The sequence below is a fragment of the Diabrotica undecimpunctata genome, chromosome 6, assembly GCF_040954645.1.
Source record: "Diabrotica undecimpunctata isolate CICGRU chromosome 6, icDiaUnde3, whole genome shotgun sequence".
NCBI lineage: Eukaryota > Metazoa > Arthropoda > Insecta > Coleoptera > Chrysomelidae > Diabrotica > Diabrotica undecimpunctata.
In genome coordinates, this window is record NC_092808.1 from 87,034,882 (window position 1) to 87,043,531 (window position 8,650).

The following is an 8,650-nucleotide window of genomic DNA, read 5'->3' on the forward strand; positions in this document are numbered from 1 at the left end:
TAAAAGCCTATATGCCTATACCGTATGGTAAAATGTTTTGTATATAACATTCTAATGTATGTATAAAAAAAATCTATGTAATTAATATGAAAACTAAAATCAATCAATTTCTTTTATCTTCGTCATCACCGTTCTCATCTTAATCTTCATCAATTGAAGAATCATCCGTTCGTAACTATACTGCAATAATTAAAAAAAAATTGTGTTTTTAAAAAAGTCGTTGTGGATTTTTATACATGAGTATCGGTTTTTTACACTTTGAGGACTCACATACTTTGCGCCATCAAACAAATATGAATTCTAAGATTTAAGGTAAAAATATTTTATACTTCGTCGTCGTAATTTTGAAAAAAAAATTATTTTAGGTCAACATGTAATTTAAAAAAGAATGTCTGGAGAAAAAATATTGTCATAAGAAATAGAATTTCTAATTAAAAGTTTCTTTAACTTCTCGGAACATAAAATCGGACGTGACTGTTGATTAAAATTTATTGTAGTAAAACCATTTTCCTATTTTTAAGCGCAACAGGATGTTTTCAACCGTAAGTTTTCTGAATTAAACTATTTTAACATTGTTCTGAAGGTATTTGCTTATGCCATCTTAATACAATTTACTATTTTTACTGGGAGTAAGCTAGAACCTTACTTTAAAATAAGTTTATTTTGACGTTTCGTTCTTGACTTGGAAATAATTCTCAAAATACAAATTAAACAAATTAAAATTTAACCCAATTACCCCAATTTAATCATATAATAAGCTTTAGGAGACAAATCTTTATCAGCTCAATAGATCTCACAATTCCAGAATCGTTTTTAATTAATTACGATAATACTTCATATAGAATCTTTTTATCAAGCGGCAACCTAACGTGTTACAACTGTAAACAAAATGGGCATACGGCAACTAACTGCAAAAACCCTATCAATCCAAACCCAAATCCTACTTCTCCAACCATACCAGAAGAAATCTCAACATGTAGCCTTCCAGAAATATCAACCATCACACCGACATCTACTTCAAGTCAAACAGACACCCCAACTACAGAAAATCAACTAAATATATAACAAACTGCGAATGAAACAACTACCTTACATATGAAAATTGAATCTCTACAGAACAGATTAAAAAGAACTATTGACGATATCTTAAGTCCTTCTCCGCCTTCCAATGATACCACTAATAAACCGAAGTTTACCAGTCCAGCAGAAATACCATTTAATCCTAAGAAAAAACTAAATAATGGTAAATCTCTAGAAGCATTCATAAACCAGCAGTCACCACGATTTATTTTAAGCTATGTTCAGATAAAAGACCTATTCGACAACATAAAGAATTCACCCGATCCACTTACTACCGTTGAAAATTATACAAACAACTTTACAGCTCTCATCGATATGTTAAGCAAAATATATCCCTATACTCAAGACAGATCTACAAAGACACGAAATACCAAATTAAGAAAAATTCTTCTAAACACTTACAGATGCAAATCCCACACGACCTAGTATCCGATACAGACAGTGACTGCTCACAAACCAATCATTAAATAAATTTATTTAATAAAATAGAGTTCAATAAATTAATACAGTGGAATATTAACGGCTATTACAATAGAAGGTAATCTTTATTTGGATCCCATCACATAATGGTATTAGAGGTAATAAAGAAGCAGATAAGTGTGCTCGTGAAGCCGTCAATTCAGCTGACTCTTGTACTGTGAAATACGTGATAGCTAGTGATGTTTCAAGTGTTATCAAATCGCGGATCCTAAGTGAGTGGCAAAACCGGTGGGAATTTTTAGTGTCCAATCTTCGGAATATTAAAAACGGTCATTAAACCATGGAGATGTCTCCCCACTAAAAGAAGGGATCAAGACAAGTGACAATAACTCGTCTTAGATTAGGTCATACCAGTGCCACGCACAAGTTCTTAATTACTAAAGAATCCGAACCAAAATGAGAACAGTGTAACGCTAAACTCTCGGTAAAACCTGTGGTTGTAGACTGTACAGTTTTCTCTACAGTAAGAATCAATTATGGTATCTCAATAAACTTAGAGAAAGCACTTGGTGCAAATTGTTCATTCACAAACATGTTAAACTACTTAAAAGCTATTAATTTTGTTAATATATAATATATTTAATATTGTAAATCCGATTCTCGCTAATAACCTTCGGGTTGATGCGAATTTATAAATAAAAAAAGGAACGGAAAGTAATCTTCAAAATAACATCACACATCTGAAATTCTTTATTAAGTTAATCCAAAAATCAGAACTGCTGGTGACGCGACATCGGGGTGCATACGAAAATTTTTGGCATTATCACTTATCTAGGTTTAAATACAAATGACAATTAATATACAAATTGTATTTAATGAGTCAATAACAATTGGTCCAAATGTTTATTTAATTGCTGGTATTATTTGTATATAAAAATATGTTAAAATTGATCAATATTGTGTATGTATGCAAATCAAACTACGGTACCTGTGATGTTAATCTAACACTTCGGCTTCTTTCATAGTGCACTGTGTCAGGGGGTAGAGTCTTCTTAAAATTGCGTGGTTGATATTATACAAAAATTGAAGTGTTTATCGCGCTGATCTATCTAAAACTAAGGTACGTGTAGTCCGAAATATTTTCACCTTCCTTAAGTTTCATAGGGGCCGTGCGTACAGGACCCTAGTAACTTACGTATATAAACAGAAGACATGAACACACGTTAAGTAAGAATTAAATATAAAATAAAATAATAAAAAATAATAAATAAAAATAAAATAAGATTATGTGTGAAGGGGCGTGACATTCCTACCCACCAAAATGTATATCTGAATTTTTAGTCAATATATGGCAGAGGGCATAGCTTTACCAGAGGTGGCCCGAGTTCACCTTTCGCGGTTTGTACCATAGCTACTCGAGCAATACCATCTTCACCGAAAATTAAAGTTTTAATTCGATCCATTTCCTATTGTAAGGGAGACTTGATCTCATTGCGTAATAGTACCTTATTCTGATTACCTTAATTTTTATGCAACTTCATGCATTGATGAAGAGTATGTTAACATTTTTTTGTGCTCCATCTTTGCCAAAAGTCTGCGCGTAATCGTTGTAGCAATTGCCAACGACTTGGCCTATTTATATAAACATCACTTTAATGCAGATCGGAAATTATCTTTAAAGGCTCTATTGTAAGAAAATGTCCAGGTATTAACACTGAAAAATCATTTGGATCATTACTGACAGAACATAAGGGACGACTATTTTTAATAGAGCCTCTATTTGTATGAGTAATGTATTAAATTTTTCATAGTTTAAAACGTGTTCGCCTATGACTGTAGACACATGTGTTTTTACGCTTTTAACCCACTTCAAACAATTTACCAAAATGAAAAGCTGCATGAGGACTTAAATGTCGTGTAGTGACGTCATCTTTAACAAAATATGGCTTCTAAAAAGGCATACAAATAGGCAAATATAGGCTTTCGTTCGTTTAGAATGTTTGTTTAAGCTTATTGGCTCATATCAGAAAAGGACCTCCAAAGTCGACGCCAACGCAAGAAAATGATAGATATTCGTAGGTCGGGAAGAGCCCCCATATGTGGCTAATAATTTTGAGGATTTGATCTCTAACAAAAAAGACATTTTAAAATAAAACTACGAATAAAACGTTTGGATGACATTATCCAAAAGTTTTGAGACGAGGCGAAGTATATACCTTGAATTAAGTAAGTTAATAAAATTACCCTTGGAATGGAAAGTAAAAGAAGAGGAAAGCGCTTCTCATAGTCCACTTAGTCTTCCGCCCCTCTTAAAAGATCATGTGAATCAAAGAAGAAATTTAATTTTTTCAAATATTTGAATTTTGCAGTATTACCCTTAACCTGTTCTGTTTCCCTCTTTAGATATCTTTGTTGCACAAATCTAGTTAGTTGATTAGTGGCATTACTTCACTGCTGAATAAAAAGCGTTCCAAATGTTCGTTAATTGGCTGATTTTAGCTTACCAATAAATCTAAGAACATAGAAAAAGATTTAGATCTGAAAAGAAAGAAAATCGATTACAGAAATTATCGACAAATTCATCAGATGAAAAAGATAAGAGACAACTCTTCTGTTTCAATTCCGCATTATGTTCGATAGAATTGTGCAAGGAGAATAGCGAGTTATATTCAGTAGTGCGAAGAAACTTTAGACACACCCACCAAGCAGGAGTATTTAAGAAATTCTCAGAGGAAAGTCTAACGGGATTCCTGATCCGCACTATTTAATGAAGAACGGATATATCGCCAGTGTTTTGAAGCACCCTGTCTCGAATATAAGAAATTCTGTTTTCCTGATAAACTAATAAAAGTTTTCCATTTATATGGCTGTAAATTAATCCAATGGACAACAACAGTCGAATCCGACCATGCGTAAATTCTACTAATCGGTATAGACAGAGTTTAAAGTATATAATGTAATAATTTTTACAGAATAGAATAGAAATATGCTTTATTGTCACTGAAAATTGTACAATTTTATGGACAAAGTTTAGAAAATAAAAAAAATAATAATAATAACAACAATTAAAATTTATAGGCATTTCTATAGGCATAGAAAATTTAGATAGTATTTAGGCAACTCAATATTAAATTGTTCTTACCTTGAAGTAGTTTCTACAGGTGGAGTTGCATCCCAATCTAAATCAAGTAGCCAACGACGTTGAATAATAGTCTTCACTAAGAAAGTGACAGGATTAAGAATACCGTAAGAATCGAATATGCGAGCTAATTTACTTAAGAGATTTCGCTTTGTACAGAAATCTTCTTCTCTTCTCATGGTGCCGCCTCCTTTCGAAGGTTGGCGATCCAAATGGCAATTGTAGTTTTGGAAACTGCTGAGCGGTCGAACCATCTCCTCAGGTCTTTCAGCCACGAGTTCTGGCGTATTCCTACTGACCTTTTGTCCTGTACTTTTCCTTCCAGTTTAACTTGAAGTAATTCGCCTTTCAACACATGACCTAAGTATTGCATTTTCCTCTCTTTGATTGTTATTAGTAATTCTTTTTTATTACACATGCAACGAAGTACCTCAATATTAGTAACTCTTTGTACCCATGGAATTCTCAGCATTCGTCTGTATATATACATCTCAAAGGCATCTATTCTTTTTTTCTATTTCAGAGTCCATTGTCCAACCTCCAACAATATAGCAACCTCCTTATGAGAAGAAGAAGAAAAATGATCATTCACATTAAGATTACTAAAGTATAATGTTTTTTATGGTAATGTGTACATCTTCCGGATAAAAGGCATTTGACCATAACATGAGTTTTGGACAAATATTTTATACAACATTTATTCTGTTTAGCAAATTCAAAACGTTTTTCAGCTGATTCAGCAAGAAATTAATTGCATTTAAATAGAGCATGATGCGAACCATAAAATAGACAATTATTTTTGACAGAACTGGTCAGAAATATAGAAGTTTAACTATAGGAATGCCTTACCTTATTAGTAGTATCGGAACTGACAGATTTAACCTTTTTGGCTAATTTTTCTTTTATATGACTCCAATGAAGTGCAACGCTGGAATGCAAACTTATAAACTTTCTCGTAAATAGGTACATTTTTTAAAGTAAAGTGTAATTCAAAAGCTCTAACTGTTTCTATATTACATTTCTATTACAATTTTTACTACAATTTGTCTATCAGTAACTGCATTAGACTGAAGTCCCATTGAGCGGGAGAAAAAAGTAATTTTTCTAGAGAGGCTAAGTTTTAAAAAGCTAATAGCTAATAGCTAAGTGAAATAGGATCATCAGTTTTAACCACACTGATATTTTGAATATTTTTCGATAATGCTCTAGATGAGTCTCGTTTACCATCATAGCCATTAATTAGAGTGTTGTAAGTAATTATATAATAAGAATATTGAAGCTAAAGCTTTTAACCAAATTATAAGGTGCTCCCTTAAGTGACTGCTAGAGATAACTAAACTTTTCTATATCTATATCTATATTAGAAAGATCAAAATTATTATTCACAAGAGCATTATATAAATCTATAAATGTTAAAATTTTAAATAAATTTAGTTTTGGAAGATTTGCTGACTTAGTTTTTGATCTAATAGGTAGATCAGAGGACACATTGTGAGTTTCACTAGCAGTAATGTTCATGTTCAATGCTGAACGATGTTTAAAATAAAAAAAAGTTATTTAATTAACACTATAATCAATTCTTCTGTTACGATAATTATGAGTCATCAAAACTGTAAACGTATTTATTACCAATATCCTTATTCATTCGAGTATTTTCTAGTAAGAAGATCTACGGGTCTCCCTCGGCTAAAAACCCAGTATGGCGTGACCTTCCAGTCATGTGAAAGTTGGGACTTTCACATGAACAGAACCTCCACTTTCTTCAAATTTCGGCTGTGTTTCCAACTTACATTTCGTCTCTTCTTCTTTTGTCTCTACTGTAATTCGATTGTTTCGTCTTTCTGCTGTCCCCGTTTCCTCCATCTTCTTTTCCATCTCTTTCCATATCTTTTCTTTGAAGGCCAACATATCGGCAGCAACTTGGTCTTTTAACAAAGACATTCTATCGTCGAGGGCAGACATCTCAGAAGTGACATTAGAGATGTTAGCAGAAACTTTACTTTCCTGAAAAGAAATCTCGTTAGAAACTTTGTTTTCTAATGAAGCGATGTCGCTGGAAACTTTCGAAATATCGCCAGAAATTTTGTTCTCCAATGATGCGATGTCACCAGAAACTTTGTTCTCTAATGATGCGATGTCACCAGAAACTTTGGCTACATCAGAAGAAACTTTCGAAACATCGTTAGAAACTTTGTTCTCCAATGATGCGATGTCACCAGAAACTTTGTTCTCTAATTTCGAAATCGACGACGAGATGACATCATCTTCAAATATATAAGTTTTTAGATCAAAACCCTTTTCCTCCAAAGCGTTCTTTAGTCGTTGGACTAACTCAGCCTTTTTTTCCGGTAGAAGCTAATTCTCTATCCTCGAGATGTCTTCTTAAATTCGTAACTGTGAGCTCATAAATCGTAGTCATTTTCACTATTTATTTTATATCCCACTTCTGACAATTGTTATATTTTTATTAATCTAATTTATTGTTTTTATTTATTATCAAAGGTTCTACACTTATAACACTTACAAGTTTATTTAAAGTCTTTATTTGTACAATATATTGTTTTCGAATTGGTGACTTCGGCTAAAGAAATTCCTGTGAGACTTATCAATGTCAATGACTACCCAGTGACCATCCAGAAAGAGACAAAAGTAGGAACTTGTATACCTGTGACATCCATAATCCGTCAGGTGATTGACACAACATCTGATAATTCCAACGACAAATTCGACCAAATGGTTGCAGTTGCGGGACAGTCTCTAAATCAGATGAAGAAAAGGAAATTAAGGGAATTTTTTCAGCAGTATCGTGATATTTTCGTACCGAAAGGAGGAAAGACGGGAAGAACAACCGTTGTTAAGCATAAAATCGATACTGGTAATGCTAAGCCAATTCGTCAAACAGCTCGACGATAACCACAGATGAAAATAGAGGAAGCTGAAACGATTGTTCAGGAAATGAAGAAAGACGGGGTGATAGAACCTTCTACGAGCCCATGGGTCTCTCCAGTGGTCCTGGTTAAGTAGAAAGACGGAACGACGAGGTTCTGTGTGGATTACCGTTTGCTGAACAATGTTACCAAGAAAGATAGTTATCCTCTGCCTCGAATCGACGACACATTGGACAAGTTGGTTGGAAGTAAATTGTTCTCTACTTTGGATTTGAAGTCTGGATACTGTCAGGTAGAAATGGACCCAGTAGATAAAGAGAAGACAGCCTTAACCACAGGATCTGGATTGTGGCAATTCAACGTTATGCCATTTGGACTCTTTAATGCTCCTGCGACCTATGAGAGGCTTATGGAAAATGAGTTGAGAGGGTTATCCTGGAAAACATGCCTGGTTTATCTAGATGACATAATCGTCTTGGAGAGACATTTGAAGATCATCTGAAGAATTTAGAAAACGTTTTTAATCGACTTAAAGCTATCCAATTGATGTTAAACCCCAAGAAGTGCCAGCTATTTTAAGGTAAAGTCAATTATCTGGGTCATATAATCAGTAAAGAAGGAGTGGCCGTGGATAAGGGAAAAATCGATTCCATTAAGGAATGGCCAGTACCAACGGACAAACATCAATTGAGAAGTTTTCTTGGACTATGTTTTTATTAAGAAGTTTGCAGATATCGCATTAGAAACCATTAACGCGACTTACAGAGGAAGCAAGAGACTACCGCAGGAATACAGACTGCCAAAATGCCTTTGAGCCTTAAAAAAGCATTTAATCACAGCACCAATTTTAGGGTATTCGCTGCCACAAGAAGAGTTCATCTTAGATACAGATGCAAGTAATGTGGGAATTGGAGGAGTACTGTCTTAGATTCAAGGAGGACAGGAACGAGTCCTTGGATATTTTAGTAAAGTTCTTTCAAAACCTGAGCGGAATTATTGCGTCACGAGAAGAAAACTTCTAGCAGTAGTGAAATCAGTAGAACACTTCTATCAATACCTCTGTGGAAGGAAGTTTTTAATCCGAACCAAATATGCCGCTGTTAAGTGGTTGATGCAGTTAAAG